We start from the raw sequence: 16,940 nt of genomic DNA, 5'->3' as shown, positions 1-16,940 counted from the left end.
GCTGACTTCGACTTGAACGAGAGTCCTGAACTTTTATAAACTGAAAAAGAGGGGAAGACTTGGCAGGCTGGGAATCCGGCCCCGGGAAGGCGTCCACCGCGCTTGTGAACAACTACGTGAATTTCCAGAAGAGAAACTTCTCTTCCCCACACTTGCAGACTTCCTCCGAGTCCAGGAGCGCTCCAAGCGGCCGCCCGAGCTTCCGCGTCTCGGGACAGGGAAACTGAGGCAGGGCAGGAGCGGCGCGCGCATCTGCGGCCTCGGCGCCCGCCCCAAGGAAGGAACCCAGGATTCCAGAGTTCTTCGCGCTGCGTAGGCTCCTCCGAGGCGCCCTCCCCCCGGTCCGCCCCGCCCCGCTAGGGACAAAGCCCGGAGCCCGCGCCGGGAAGGGGCAGGGCGGCTCCCGCGCGCTCCCCGCTCCTCCGTGGGCGCGAGACTCCGCCCCGCCGCCCCTCCTGAGGGAGCCCGCGCGCGCCCCAACGGCTAGGCTGCCGAGCCGGGCCCGCCCCGAATCCCCATGACGTCACCGGCGGCGGCAGGCCCCGCCCCCGGCCCCGGGCGGCAGGCCGCATGACGTCACCGAGGCCCCACCCCTCCGGAGCGAGTTCGGTCCTGGCGTTCATTTCATTCCTGTCTTCATTCCGAACATTCTTAGCATCGCTCGCGCCGTGCCGCGCCGCCCGAGCCGAGCCGAGCCTCTGCAGCCGCCGCCGCGGCCCCGCCGCCCGCCGCGGGCGCCCACCAAGCACTTTGCAGACTCGCTTCCACCCTGCGGGCCAGTCCGCGCGGCGGGGCCCGGGCTCGGGGCGGCCGCGTCCGGGGACAGGCCATGCAGTGAAGCCCCCCCACCCCGTCCACCTTTGCCCGGAGCCGCGGGCAGCAGCCCAGTACGTCCAGCCGGCCCCGGGGCAGGAGCGGTGCTAGGTGGGGGGGTGGGGTGGCCCAGCCCGGGGACCGGGAGCCGGGCTCCGAGCTGAAGGCGGGGGAAGCGGCGCCGAAGTTTGCCTCGGACTCGCCGGGCGCTGCGGCAGCTCCCTTCGCCGAGGTAAGTTGGCGCGCGGGGCTGATGCTGGGTGCGGGGGGCGCGCGGGGCGCCGGGGGCTGGGCGCCCGTGGCGTACGGCACGGGCCGCTCTCTCTCTCCGGACTCTGCTTTGTGTGCGGCGGGCGGGTGGGCACGCGGAGGGCCGGGGCCGGGCCCCTGCGCCCGCCTCCCCGCGCCCCTTCAAGGTGAGCGGCCGGGCGCCGCCGCGGGAGTTGCCGGGACGCCAAGTTGGGCCGCGCGCTGCGGAGCCCGCGCGGCAACAGGCGGCCCTGGAGGCGCCAGGCCGGCCGCGCCCCCCGCGCCCCCCTCTCGCGCCCGTCTGCCTGCCAGCGCGCACACGCACACACCCTCGGGCAGTTTCCACGTTTTTCTCGGGGAAGTCAGAAGTTAGAGCGAGCGCGGGCTGGGAGAGCCGACGGCGCCTCCAGGGAGCCCGAAGCCGGTCCGATCCCCCCACCGCGCCTCCCCAGCCACCCCAGGCGCCTGGGCCCCCCGAGGCCGGCCTGGGGGCTGCGCCGACTTGTGCTGCTGGCGGGGTTTCGCTCCTTCTTCTCAAAGATGAAAGGAGGCACGGTCGTCTTTGCCGCTTCTCCAGGACTGTTGCTGCCGCCGCCGCTGCTTCATTGCACATTCAAGTGGAAAATTTTCAGGAGTCAGCAGAAACATTGTGTCCAAAAAAGACTGAGTCGCAGTTACCACCAAACCCTGGAGGAGACTCTCCCTGGAAAACTTCCCTTCGGTAGGAAATACTGGGGGATTCGTTTGTTTATTGGAAGATAAATGATCCCCAGGAGGGGAGAAAATCAGGGTGCATTTCTGCTCTTTGTTCGTAGCAGCAACATGTTTTGTTCTAAAGTCCAGAGGCCCGCTTTAAAGAAAGTACAACTTCTATGAGTTTCCTTTTTTTCTTTTTCTTTTAATGTTTTTTTATTTTTTTTTAAACCGAAGCAACATTTTAAATGAGTTGGAAACAGTGGAGGGGCTCACACCTCCCTTCTTTTTCTCCCACGAAAATAAATAAAATCCAGATCATAATTTTCTTCGCTTTTTAATTGTCTTTTTAAAGATTTATTTAAAGTTGAATGTCACTGTATAAAAATATTTATGAAACAATGAAATACCAGCCACCAGCATTTCTCAGGAGGCTTGTTAACTTCTCAGAAGCAAGTGGCTGCCTGTGATTTGCAGAAATGAAAATTGACCTCAGTAAGCACTGGAAACTTAGAGACAGATGATGTTCCAGGAGCGGGTAATGTAAAAAGGCCGTGTTTTAAAAACAGTGCTTTGGAGGAAGCCCAGGTCCTGGCACAGAAAGGTCTGCAAAACCTATCAGATTTCAAAATATTATAGTTTAAAAAATATATGTATTAAAAATGCTACAGATATTGCAAATGAGTAGAACACTGTCAGTTCTGGACAACCACGTGTTTCTTCCTCCCTACCCTTTGCCTTGATTGTTTCTGGAAGTTTAGGTGGTCTGATGCTTGGGGTGTGCTGGGTGCCTGCAGGTGGTTACCTGAATAGACAGATCCCTTCAGGAAGAAGTGATCCCGCTGCGTTGTCCGAGCAGGGAGTGAGCTCTGTTCTCTAAAGCTTGCAGTGAATTTTGGCTGGTGTTTTATGCATGGGGGCTTGTCTGGCAGGGTACTGTGAGGTGGTTTGGGGAACAGACCTCAGGCTGTGCCAAGTGCTTCATCCTTTCACTATTGGATTTGTGCCTTTCTGTAAATAGCAGGATCTTTGAGCCCCAAGTACATCTGAATGCTTGTAAGGGCCAGACTTAGATCCAACTTTGGTAAGAATCTTTCCTTTTTAGATGGAAATAGTAGAATCAATTACAAAGTGACTCAGGAAAGACAAATGGATTAGTTGAACCTTTGTCAACAGTGAGGTTTTGAATTGTTGATTGTTTTTTAGGGGAAAGGCTTATTTTTCTAATCTCACTATTCCCATAAATGGTCACAGATATTTTTGTTTAGTATTTCTTTCTATGTGCAATTCTGTGTTGGACTCTCAGGTTTCAGATTTTAAACAGAGTTTACAATTCTTTTATTTGTTGTTGATGTAAAAGAATGAGCTGATAAGCTGCATCCATTACTGGTTCTTGCCGATGGTATAAAAATGCCCATGTAGACCATTTTATTTTTACGTTAATGATTAAGTATTATTTGATTTGCAGTTTTAGGAGAATATCAGCTACCTTTCCTTCCTCCCTTCCTTCCTTCTCTCTTTCTTTCTTTCTTTCTCTCTTTTCTTTCTCTCTCTCTCTCTTTTTACAAGTTTGAAATAAAACCAGTGTGACACTTTGCCTTGACAGTAAGAGTAAAAAACTATTAAAGGAAAGAATTTTTGTGTAGATTTCTCCTCTGTGTGATGTTTTATAAAGTAACAAATAGAACTCCATCCAGGAAACATGCCTGAGAGAGATTATTGGGGGATTTTTTTCTTCTTCTTTTCCCAAAACATAAACCAGGACTCACCGTGGCATATACTTAATGAAATTTAATTTAAAGAAGGAGGACACGCTAACTTAGTTTGAGCCAGACTGAACTGAATTTCTCACCAAGAGGTGCTTCCTGGCATTGTGGTGCTGTGTGTGCCTAGGCCCCAGCAGCAAATCAATTATATGTAAGGGCTGCTGGTGGTAGGGGGTTGGGGGGCAGCCTGGGGAAAGTCAGCTTCCTCCTTTCTTCTTCTCTGCCCCTCCCCCTCTTTTGCTTTATATAGAAAGAATTCTATATTCACATACTCAACTTTGGACACTGGTACCCCCACTTTTTTTTTTGGAAAAAGGACAAGTCATAAGGAAAAAAATGTTCGGGTTTTTTGCTGCTTGAGTTTCAGTCATTTATGAACAATTTTGAATTTTGTTGGCTCTGACGATACAGGACAGCAAGTATAAGAGGGTATTTCTTAATGCGAAAATTTGGTGGAATATACTTGTATTGATATGGGGATCTAGATCATATTTGTTGTCACATTTTCAGTAGAAAAATGTGACAGTTCGACAGTTCGAGAATGTAGATCCCAAATGTTAGATAGGCCTTTGGAGGAATGAGCTGTGCCGTTAACAATATTTTAAGGTTTCTTGCTTCTGAAATGGATTGACCTGTCATACATGGCGGTGGGACAAGAGTTTGTGCATCTGTGGGGTTACTCGTCTCTCTTATCTCTTGTGTTATTATGTGTTAATTGTGAGCATAATTATACTGCCTGCAAATGATAATTGTAGTGTCTTATCACTCCAAAGGTTGGTGCAAATAACTGTGTGTATGATCCCATGTATGTAAAATGACCGTGCTCACATACAGACAGTAGGTAGATAACACTTTTAAGCTTGTATTTTAGGCATTTTATCTTGTTTCCAATAAAGAGATTGCGAAAGGAGAGAAAAATATTGTGGATTGAAAGCTGTGCTTAGAAGTTGGATCTGTTTAGTGATAAAACTTTTTGGTTTTTTTCCAAAGACTGAAGAATACTGGCCCGAGCAAGTGTCCAGCTTTCTCTGTAGAATTGCAAGGAAATCAGAGCCCACCTTTTTGTTGATAAACGCGGGCATTACAGCTTCCTCTTTCGAGTTCAGAGACTGGAACTGCAGAGTGCTAATGGCCTACTTCTGAACTCGGCAAGAAAAGTATATTGTAAGCTTTGACAGACTCAGGCTGTGCTGCTGGGCTATTGGGGACTGACCGATGACTGGAGTAATCTCTTACAGCTGCGCGGCGCTTTTTCTTATTTTATCTGTAGAAGCCACAGATTACACTGTGGTGTTTAAGTTAGATCCCAAGTCAGGTTTGAACAGTATCAGTGATATATTTTATTTTCTTGTTCACGAAGGTGATAAAATCAAGTAATTCAGGTCCATCCTAAGCACTTAATGTTTCAGTATTTAGTATTTTTGACAAATACTAATTTCGACCCCCTTGTATCGCAATTACTGAATACTTCTGAAATTAGGGAAGTTTGGGGCCTTTCCTCTTCTGGGGTAGTTTGTAGAATGCTAGAATATTTGGATCTAAATACTTGGAGTGTTTTTTTCTTGTTTTTTTTTTAAATTTTTATTTATTTTTTGGCTGTGTTGGGTTTTTGTTGCTGCGCGCGGGCTTTCTCTAGTTGCGGGGAGCAGGGCTACTCTCCGTTGCGGTGCGCGGGCTTCTCATTGCAGTGGCTTCTCTTGTTGTGGAGCACGGCCTCCAGGTGCGCGGGCTCAGTAGTTGCCGCACGTGGGCTCAGTAGTTGCGGCTCATTGGCTCTAGAGCGCAGGCTCAGTAGTTTTGGCACACGGGCTTAGTTGCTCCACGGCATGTGGGATCTTCCTGGACGAGGGCTTGAACCCGTGTCCCCTGCATTGTCCCGTGGATTCTTAACCTCTGTGCCACCAGAGAAGCCCATTTGGAGTGTTTCTGCATGGGTTTTTATAATTTGTTTCAAAGCTGTGGGCAGTTGAGAGTTTTCAATGTGTAAGATTGTCATCATAAGCTTCCTCGACACTCTCCCTTGTTTGAACTCAGAGTGGAAATCCATCCATTTCTTCAGATACATTCGGGCTTTGTAGTGGTGCAGCATAAGAGAATTTTGAAATGTGTATTTATTTTAGTCAAAGCAAATGGGTTTTCAGGAGTGTTTCTTACTGGGTGGGTCGCTTTCAGCTCTTAAGTTCTCCTTTTGTCCACTGGCTTTTTGCATGGTTGGGAGAATTCTCTGAAAATACTTTCCATAGTCTGGGAGTCCTGCCTGGCTAACTGTGAAACCACTGGTCTCTCTTCTGATTGGATAAGGGGTGGGGGGAGTTCCTAAGAGGCCGTCTTTTCTACTTTTATGGCAGGCCCAGGGAGGAAGGCTCTATCCTGGCTGTATTTTGCCGCTAACCCCCCAGTATTTTAACTATCCTGATGCAATGCTTCCTGCCCTTTTCACGTTAGTTTTTAAGGCTGTGTCCTAGGATTTCATTAATGGTTTTAGTATGAGGAGCAGAGCCCAGCATTGGAAAAGGGGTTTAAAAGAAAAAGCTAGTTTATTGATGAACAAGTTAAGCACCACCATTGTCTCCATTGGGAAGTTCTGGTTGCTTTGAGGCATCTGACAGGTTTAGATGTACGTGTAAAGTGACTGAAACATTATTGGCGGGGGTAGATACAACAATGGCGAGTGCTGTTGTTTTTACATATAAACTGAAAAACTGCTGCTAATGGTGGGAAATGTTAATTATGTGAGAACATATTGAACTTATATTCTCTGGCATGAACTTTTAAAAGAAATGCATGAACTGTGCTGCTTTTTTATAAGCACAGCTTTCTAATTATCATAATTCAGTTCAGCTCTGCTCTTGGATGGAGTTCAAGTGCAATCTCAATTTAACTTGAAAGGAGGTTTTTTTTTTTATTTTAACTGAGAATGTTTAAGAAAATTTGAAAAGTTCATCCAAGAATGTTGTCTGCTTAGGTGTGGTTAATTGGGGGGATGAAATGAGTGGCTTTCTGTAATAGTTAATTAGATCTGAATATTAGGATAGAGGCTTTTTTTTTTTTGCTTTGTACTGTATCCAAACCTGCATCTTGTGCTTTTTTTCATAACCAGATGCTATGTGTTGTTGAGTTCTCTTTGAAAACCAGTGTCTTTTCCCTGATAGTAAACTAAATAGATATTCTGTTACCATCAATGATATAATCTCTGCAAAGATAGGAACCTGTTTTGAGAGAGTAGAAAGAAAGAAATGCAGAAATCTTATGAATTCATTTGCCAAAAATCACTGTTAATCTTTTATACCACCCAAGACTTTAGAATGTGATATCCTTATGTGGTCATACTTAATGGCATTTTGTAAAGGGAGTCATCTTTGACAGCATTCATTCCAGTGTCCTTTACATTTTCTGTGACCTTAGTGTCTTTTCAAAAAAAAAGAAAAAGTTAGTGAAGCCCAGGTGCCAAATCCTCTGTGGAATCAGTTTTAATTGGAAGAAAGAACATCTTCAGTTGGACCTTCCGACTTTCGTCCAGTCTGACTTCTGCTAAAATGCAGACTTCTGCCCGAGGAAACCAAATGACTTCATTTGCTCTGGCACTTGAGAGTCCGAATTCACTTCCCTGGTGGTGAAATAAAAGGAGCCAAGTGTTTTAAATAGCCACTCCCCGAGGCCCGCCTGCCCGAGTGTTTTGAGAAAAGCGCATTGTCTGCTTGCAGCTCTAGCTGGGAGCTGGCCTGGCTCGCCCTCCCCCCAACCAGACAGCTCCGTTTCTGAAGTTGACATCTGGTTTTCTCTCTGTTCACCTGATGTATACCACACACGTGCACACATGCGGCGTGCACGCATGTGTCCTGCAGGTAACACAGGTCTTTGACATTGAATGTGTGTATGTTTCAAGTCACTCCTGGGATAGGGGGAGGCTCACAGCTAATAGCACAAAATAAAATGTAAACATAGTAGCCACCCCACATGCCGCTGCTGCTGGGTTTCTGTCCAATGGTGCTTTCTGGGTAGGCGTGCCTATTGTTGTGGCAGCAACAGGCGGCAGAAGTTGGGGCACCATATGGCGGATGTGGGCCTCAGATAAGCTGTCTGGTAATTTAGCTCATCAATAGCATTTTGATATGCTTCATTTTCAGATCACCCATCACTGTGGCTGGGGCTATCTTGGGGGCTGATTCCGAAACCATTGAAACCTCTGGGAGCCGATGCTTCCTTTGGTGGAATCTCTTTCAGCCCTTTCTCCTTTTCATTTCAAAGCTTTTGGGAGACAATGATGGTTGGTAAGAGTTAGAAAGAGCTATATCAGCTGAGGGAACCTTCAACCCCGTCTTGAAATCTGGAATGCTTAGAAGACCTCATCAGGTATTTCCATTGACAGAAAAGCAGAAAACAAGCTACTTAATAGCGTTTCATACTGGCAGAGCCAAGAAATTCCCATAATTCAAAATTTGCTTTTGTTCTAAATACTGGGAGGATAAGACCAATATGGTTCTTATTTTGACAAAATGTTTCTAGTTTTGTTGTGCATTAAAAATACCTCCCTAATTTTTTTCCACCTTTCATCAAGTGCAAAAATGATTAATATCTATGTAACTGAAAATCAGAGGAAGTATTATCTGTGATTCGGAGGCAAAAAGCAGCTTCCTTTATGACTAGGAATTCTTAGAGAGGGAAATGCTCCTAGAACATCTCTACTCAGATGTTCAGTGAAGCTGAAGCAAAACTAAAATCTCTGCCACTGGTGAATCGACTGGGGGACTCCTGCCTTGAGTTGCTGGGGCCATTTCAGGGATTCTGCACATAGTAGGTGGATTAGTGGAAATTTCATCATGTGCATGCCCAGGTGCTTATCAGCCATATGAATCTCATTCAGCAAACATTTGTGTCCCTGATGTGTGCCAGGCACTGGGGAAGCCAGGGTAAGACTGTCTGTCCCTTTCCTCACCCAGCCTCTCTGCACATTCTCAGTCTCCTTTCCAGGCCTCCCGCCTTTTGAATTTGGGGTTTCTAATTCTTGCTACACAGATCTGTTTACATGGCTAATGCAGGATGGTTCTGACGCAAACCCAGGGCAGCCTCTTTGCACGCCTGTCCTAGAGAGTCTCTGCCTCACCAGTGATTCCCGCCTGAGCGTGTGCATCACAGCCTCCATGGAGCTTTCCACAGACTGGGCATCAGCCCTGGAGCCTTAGGGCTGGGATAGGTGTAGTGTTTCTGTATTTCTAAGAGACCCCAGAGTGGTGTCCACCTCTGATTGGGAATTATTACTCTAGGTATTCTAACTTTTATCCTCAGATGGAATCAGGCTAAATTTGCCTCCTAACTCTAGATTTTTCCTGTATCTGTGAGGTGATGTACCTAGGAGCATATACTGACTGTTTATGGAATTCACTAAGATCTTTTTGGTTGGTTTTAAAGATATGGCTACACAAAAATGCGCAGGAGAAGCAACACAATGAGCAGAACCGCCTTCTCCGTGCTCAGCACACATCTGTTATCCCTTGGGAAGGTAGCAGTTGTTTCCAGATGTGATTATAGAGGTGAGCCTCAGGCTCCCTGGCAAGGAGTTTGAGGACTAATTCTTGCCTGGCTGTTTGCAGAGGTAGTTTTCATTTTTGAGTAGTGGGGATATTCATAGAGGGTCTCACGTGGTACACCTTGATATTGCAGAGTGAGGGCATAGGAAGGGTGATCGTGACAACATCCCAGAGATGAGCATGGTTTTGCTGCTGATAAACCTGCTCGGCTTTTTATTCTTTCCTTTCTTCTCTCTTCCTTCCACCTTAGGCACTTTGAAATCTAGGGGCTCCCAGTTTTGCCTAGAACTGTTACATTGAAACATTTTCAGGGGTTACTGTGTGCCAGGGATTTGGTGATCAGCCAAGGGTGGTCAATGAATGGCCATCAGTAAAACACCCCTGCAGAGTTTCCAATTTAGCAAGGGAAACAGGCATGTGAAGAGATTAAAGAGATCATCACAATCCAGTGGGGAAGCTGTGTTTTTCATATTTCATGAGTTCCAAGGTGCAGTTTTCTTCCCCCATATTTGAACATTTCGAAATTAGGATGTGTCCTGCAATCATGGCTGGCCAGGTGGTGGTCATGACCCATGATGTGGTTGCGTACACTCATCACAGCCTGCAGAACAAATGCAGTGGAGAGGAAGAAAATTCCAGCGTCAGTCGCTAAGCATTCCTAAGAATGTATTTGATGTCGCCAGTGCTCTCATTGACACAGAGGGCAGTACTGTGTGGAAAAGCATGGATGTTGATCTCTCTGAGAAGTTGTTTTAGTATATCTTACCCACTTTTGTTTGCTTATATAGTTTCCTTTTTATATCTGCATAAGATTGACATATGATAAAGTTTCAATATTTATAAAATACAGTTTCTAAGTGATAAGGCTGTGCTCTGGCAACGTGTTTTGCAACAGTATTTCTTAGAAATAAAGTCATACTGCATTTAACAATCACTGGTGTCTTAGAGTTGATGAAATGTTGATGAAATATGTTTGCATCTCTTTCCAAAAGGATCTGGGAGATTATACATCATTGATGGGTTGCTTTGAGGGAGTGGATTGGGAAGGGGAGGGGCTTTCATTTTTACACATTTGTAGTTTTCAGGAACATACATTTTCTTAGGTAATATCAGAATAAAGGGGGGAAAAAATCCAGTGGGGTGAGTGCTCATGATATATCCAAAGAGTTGTGTTTCCCAGTGGTGGAGACTAAAGAAACCTTTGTAGAGGAAGTGATGTTGGAATTGGGCCTTGAAGGGAAAGCGTTTTTTTTTTTTTAATTTTTTTGGCCAGATGCCGTTTTGGGATTAGAGTGGGACTAAGTTGTTAAATAAACAAACAAACATCTCCCCCACCCCCTAAATACTCTCCAGAGTAATGAACTCAACCCTAAAATACTAAAAAAGAAGTTTCATCGCCAGTCGTGAGCCAGTATAGATCTAAAACTTGGCTATGAACAGTTAATGAAAGAAGCAAAAGGGAGGGAGGGGTCTGGTTGTGGGGAGCTGGAAGCTTCCTGATTCTGGTTTGGAAAAAGGCAGGATAATAACATAGGTTTAAAAGCACAGGTTTGGAGTCGGACACACCTCAGTGCGACTCTTGGTGCAGCCACACTTGTTCTGTACCCTTGGACAAATTACTTCCTCTCTGAGCTCTGAGCCTCCGTGTCCCCATCTGTACATTTTAATAGAATGCCTCCTGTGTGCCTGGCACATAATACATGCTCAGCAAACAGCAGCTTCATGTGCTGTCTTGTACACCAGGTCTCCCTGGAGTTCCTGCCAGGTCAGCCTGGACGTTGACTCCCGAAGAACACCCGAGGCTGAAGCAGTTGCTAAGAAGAGCCAGACTTATGGTCTCGGGCGAATGATTGAAATCCAGGAGAGGTGAGGCATCCCATAAAGTCCTAGACCATTTATCTCTTTGAACCACACTTCCCGATTCATAAAGTAGAGGAAATCCATCAGTAAATACGCAATATCTGAGGTCATTCCTTGCCAAATGGTAATACCAGTTAAATGGGAGTGCTTCCAAAGATGGGTAGCATGGTGCACCTATATCCACTCGAAAGGAAATGTCTTCCTTAGGTTCTTGCTTGGAAGCCACTCTCCCAACTTTGGGATTGGGTTCTGAAAGTTCTTTTCCAAGGTGTTTGTATGGAACTCATCTTTTCATAGAGAAGCTATGCTCAAGGCCCTGGACCTGTTGGTAAAGCCATTATTGAGGAATCCCTGCTGGAGTTCTGAGGGCATCAACTCTGGGTGTGAGAGAACAAGAGGCAGAGAGGTACCTCCCCATACCTTTGCTGGCCTAATCGCACCTCTTAACCTGTTTAGAGGCAGACTGCTTAACTTCTCTGTGCCCTCAGTTTCCTCATCTGGAAAATGGGCTGGTGTGTTAACCACCTTGAAGGGCTGTGATAATATGTAGATAAGAGCTAGCTCAGTAGGCTAGAGCTGCAGGTGTGACTGCTGTTAAGACTTATCCTATTCCTCCAAGTACTCCAAGCTCTGGAGTTAAATCTCTGCCCCTCTCATCAGATTCCTTTCTCTGGGCCTTAAATATAATTCAAATAATAATTCACACTCATGTGTGAATGGCAGACCATTCCCTCTGCCAGTATATTTGCATATTTTAAGAGAATGTTTGTTAGTCCCAGGTGAGTGTCTAAGTTGGGTTAGTGCTGAGGTACTTCCTGGGCAGATGAGCTGAATCCTTTCTGGATGCTGGTGGGTAGAAATCTGTGTTTTCAAAGCCAGAGGCCCTAGGCTGGTCATGCTCCGCTTGACACCCAGGTACACTTCAGGGTGTGTCCATGTCCCCGTGTTTTCAGAGCGGGGCCACTCCCAGTGACTGGTTTGAGCAGTTAAGACTGCTTTGTGTGAGCCTAGGCTGAGGACCACCTGCATTTTTGCTCATGTCTTCTTAACCGGGGTATATAGAACTGTGTGTTAATCTGGTTTCCTAGTTTAAATTAAAAATTGAGGTTAAAAATTGTTAAGAGAGATGAGTAGACTAGTTGGGAAATAAAGGCTTTTAGAGGCAGGCAGACTGATAGTTGAAGAGGGGAGAAAGGTAGATTAAAAAAAATGGTTTACAACCTGTGAATCTACTAAAAGTCACTGAATTATACTTTTAAAAGGGTATGTGAATTATATCTCATAGAAAAAGATGAAGCACGGTACTCCCAGCACTCCTCACACGGTGGTACATTTGTTTTGCTGGTCAAGTGATTTAAGATTGATATTCAGAGCAATGACCTAATAATAAGGGTTTACATCTCTGCTAGTTTACTGGTTTTAGTGCGGAGCCTAAAGGTATCCATTAGAAGTATCTACAGTGGAAGGTGTTTTTACTTAAGAAAGAATAACTTCAGTAATGTGGGATGACTTGCTCCTTAATGATAAACGTTGACTATGTTAACCGCCCGTATGGCTTACACTTTAAACAGCCTGTGAACTAAATCATAAAAGATAAATAAACTAGGAGATCACGAGGGAGGGAGACCTGGAAGGCACGTGAGGCCACAAGTTAAGTATCGAATCTGATTTAAGTTGATTTAAGATGGGGAAAAGTTGAACCCAGCATAGGTTAATTTATACCTCGAGTTTCAGGTTCTACTCTGCCCATTTTCTTCTTTTTTCTTTTTGTAAAACATCGCTATTGGAGTATAATTGCTTCACAATGGTATGTTAGTTTCTGCTGTATAACAGAGTGAATCAGCTGTACATATACATATATCCCCATATGTCCTCCCTCTGGCGTCTCCCTCCCCCCTGCCCATTTTTTTCTTAATTTTAACTTTTAATTTATTGCTGGGTCCTCCTACCAGATGCACACTGTCTTCCTCATAATAACTGTTTGTGGTAGTTTTTATCCACTTGTATTTCTAAAGGATTGTTCTCTACCATTCCTTGTGGCTGTGTAACTTCTGGCCTGGTGCAGTCCTGGTTTGGGCTGCTTGTGGCGCAGCCCTTAATCGCGCCCTCTTTTACTGTCAAAATGTCCCAGTTTGGAAGATAAGTGATATGGTCATCCTACGAATAGGAACTGTTGAGGAAACTGGCTGACTCTTTAATTAAGCAGAATAGAGAGAAAAACCTCAAGCAGGGGACTTTTGAGGTACCCTGATATTGAGCTCATAACAGTGTTATTCTTGCAGCATCCCAGGCTGTTTCTGAGCTTCAATAGAGGGGAGTTTCAGAGAACAACTTTTCCTATAAACCTGCGCTAGTTTCAACCAAATTGTTTCAAACTCTCTGCTATCCTGTGGATCAATTCATAACGAATTAAAAAAAGTGTCTCATCATTCATGGGAATGATTCAGCACTGGTTCATTTCCTTTCCGACTTGCAAAGTTCAATTTAGAAGTTTTTCCCAGTGGAATTCTGAAAGCTTTGTACTGTGTGAAATCTGGGGATTTCAGATTACAGATTTTAAAACCTGTAGTTTTGGCTCTCTTGACATTCTTAGTTTCAAACTTGCTTATCTTTGTTGTTTGGGAGACTGTAATGATGTCCTATGATGTGCCGAAATACATTGGACCCGGACCCAGTATCCACAGGGGATTGGTTCCAGGACCTCTGCAGATACCCAAATCCTCGGATGCTCAAGTCCCTTATGTAAAACGGTGTAGTATTTGTATGTAACTTACATACATCCTCCAGTATACTTTAAATTATCTGTATAGATTACTTACAATACCTAATACAATGTAAATGCCACGTGAATAGTTGTAAATACGGTGTAAATACTAAATGTAAATAGTTACCAGCTTGTGGCATATTCACGTTTTGGTTTTTTTGAATTTCCTGGAAAATTTTTTTTTTCTCAGATAGTTTCGATTCGAGGTTGGTTGAATGTGGATTTGGAACCTGTGGATACAGAGGGAAAATGGAGTGGAATCTTAGAAATTTAAGAAATTTTAGTACTTTGCCTAAAACCAAAAATAATTGTAATGACACTGCTCAATTCCAGGTGGTTCTCTTAACAACACTATTCATTTAGTTATTTTATCATGTGCTCTAGGCAGTAACTTGGGCAGGTGTTCAGTTTGAAAGAATGGCTTCTGGCCTTTGCTGTTGAGAATTGGGAGAACTATTTCCTTGTTGGGGTGGTTCACTGGGAGAAGGCATTTGAGGGTCTTCCCAGGGCTGGGGTCTTGGTCCCTCCACTTCCAGCTGTGTGGATTGGATAGTCCTTGGTCTTGGCTCTCCCTGTGACCTTGGGCAAGTCACTTGAAAATCTTTGCTTTCCCTTTCTGGTAAGATGATCCAGCCTGCTTTTGAGCCTAGCTTTAGATTAAAGAGATAAAATGTGAGAGCCTTAGGCCAAAAGGTCCTGGAGCAGTGTTGTTATCTGAGTCATCCTGTCCACAACCCCACACTCCCTTCCCTTTTATGGAGGAGGAGCAGTACTGCTGAGTCTATTCCATACCTCTTCTCTCAGTTGTGCTAATTCCCAGGCCACCCTGGGAGAATTTGGATAAGAAAGGAAGGCTGACAGGCCAGGTTCTGTCTTAAGCCCATTCTTCAGCATTACCTTAATTTAAACCTGAGAGCTTTATTTGTGGTTGAAGAAAGTGAATCTCAGAGAGGTTTAGTAACCTGCCCAAGGTCACACAGCCAGTGCAATGGGGACCAAAATTTGAAGCCAGTTCCTAGATCTGTGTGACTTCACGGCTGCCAGGCTGAAAAAAACTGCCTATTAAGTCACCTGTGGCATTTGAATGGTGTTTAGATTGTGACATTGAAACAAAGGTAGACTTCCCCTCTTTTGGTGTATTTGTGCAGAAAAGGCAGACTACTTAATACTTTATTTTGTTTTGTGTTCTTGGTGGCCCATTTTACTCTGTTTTCAAAACAAACCTGTGGCTAAGGTCCTAAGATGTTAGGTGTGACCCACTCAAGCCTTTCCTGCCCCACCCTAGTCATTCATCTTCTTGTGAGGGGGCAAGATTCACCTCCCCACTTTGGTGTCAGTCTTCAAAGACTGTGGGGACCCAGAACACCTCACCTCTCAGACTGGTTATATGAAAATGAGAGGCTATCTGGCGGCTGGGTTGATCTAAACTGCTCTATAGCTGTGTTGGGGGCTCTGGCAAGAAGCTGATCTGGTTTGGAAGCCTGGAACTGGACCTGCCAGTTTATCTGGTTTTCCTTTGGAATGTGCTCTTGTTGGCCTGCAGGCAGAGTAAGTTAGCCCCCTCTACCACCCGGAAGGCCTGGATATGGAAATGCCTTCATGTTGGGGGTAGGGTTTTTAGGTAGATGACCTTTGGGAGTACTTGGGAACTAGGGAGATGGGGTGAATTTCTCCCCTCCCCACCCAGGTGAACAGCTGGAAATATGTTTTAGGCAGTGATGTGTGATGGACAGTGGCAGGAGCAGAAGGGAAAAGGGAGTTAACTGCTTTCTTCAGAGCCCTTAATAATCAGGTCTCTGAAATAGACAGCAGGGACTTTGAAATGGGATTGCTAATGGGGTTGCTACCCATCTTTGATGTCATGGTTGGTTTTTAGTGGAAGGTTGTGGAATAGTTGATACTATCTTACTCTTGTTCACCTAATTCTGCTGATTCTGGGCCAAAAGGGGCTGGGGCACTGATGGCCAGTTTCTAGGACTTGTGCTCCTGTCTTCCCCTCCTTCCCTGTACTGGTTTGCCCCCTTCTTAGAGTTGTCATATATTTCCCAGTGCCTTTTGGGTACCTCTGCTGTTGGCCATTTTGGTGTTGCCCTAACGTTGTGTAGATCTCTCTAGTGCTATATATATTAAGCAAATATAAAAGCATGGCTTTGAAGTCAGACCCAGGTTCCAGTCCCAGTTCTGCTTATTGGCTGAGAGGTCTTGGGGAAAATTATTTAGTCTCTCTGGGCCTCTGTCTCCTTATCTGAAAAATGAAAATAAAAAGAATAAGTAAAATATGATGGAGTATGGCGAATGGCCCACAGTGAGCTTCTCCATTGGTTGCCCCAACCCATTCTGAAGTCTCCTGCTTCCTCTGTCCTCCAGTTCTCTGTCCAAGATCCTGAGGGTTTTGTCCTAACCAGAATGGACCAGTCTGACAGGAGCTCATTTATTTGCTTTTCCATCTTCCTCCTTTGGGTTTAGTTTTAAGCTTTTTTCCAGCTTCCCTTCTTGCTGGATTTCCTGCTCTGTTGTTTTTCTCTCTTCAGACAATTTCCCTTTTGCTTTCATATTTTCACACACACACAGACACACACATGTGCCGTCCACTTTTTTCACCCTTTCTCCTCTGCTTTTATCACTTTGAGATCTTAAAGAGACTGCCCCTTCAGTTTCCTGGGTTTCACCAAAAATCGTCATCAGCAAAGCACCACTTCTTGATTCTGCTGTTTTTCACATTGGAAAGCGTCGGATCTCTTGACTTAGAGAGTTACCGGCACTTCCGGTAACTATTTTGCAAAGACATAACTCATCCTGATTCTCATTACATTTTTGAATTTGTGGAATTACATACATTTCTTCCACTTACCTGTTTGACCTTGGGCAACCTCTTTATTTTGTTTGAACCCCAGTTTCTCACCTGTAAAATGGACATAGTAGTGCCTTTCTCATGGGTTATAGTGAGGGTTAGCACGGTGCCTGGCAGAGTGTCTCATTAACGTTATCTGCTGATTATAATTATGGCTACTCTAAGTAGCCATGACTTAGAGTGCCAAGTATCTCTTCTCTCTTAGCATCTTTCTGTATTTTTGAAGGAGGGGGACAGGAGCAGTGCCTTATTTTTATTTATTTTAGATTTTTAAAATTTTTATTATGAAAAGTTCAGTATAGTAGAGGGCAGTGAACGTCCCTGGACCATCATGACTTAGCAACAGTCATCACCCCGTGGCCATTCTTGTTTCTTCTAAATCGCGGGTTCCTTTTCCACTAGATTATTTTGAAACA

General features: G+C 45.2%; 1 protein-coding gene across 2 annotated transcripts in view; it reads left to right on the top strand.

The window, feature by feature from the left end:
• The first annotated feature begins 804 nt into the window (after nucleotides 1–804).
• TEAD1 (TEA domain transcription factor 1) overlaps nucleotides 805–16,940 on the top strand; it is a 259,922-nt gene continuing 243,786 nt past the window's right edge. For both annotated transcript variants that reach the window (XM_030831438.2, XM_070046141.1), the window contains exon 1: nucleotides 805–1,045. The gene's annotated coding sequence lies outside the window, so the exon portion shown is untranslated. The remainder of the gene's footprint in view (nucleotides 1,046–16,940) is intronic.

The sequence above is a fragment of the Globicephala melas genome, chromosome 8 (genome assembly GCF_963455315.2).
Source record: "Globicephala melas chromosome 8, mGloMel1.2, whole genome shotgun sequence".
NCBI lineage: Eukaryota > Metazoa > Chordata > Mammalia > Artiodactyla > Delphinidae > Globicephala > Globicephala melas.
Note: the sequence above shows the minus strand (reverse complement) of the source record. Positions and strands in the feature narration are given on the sequence as shown.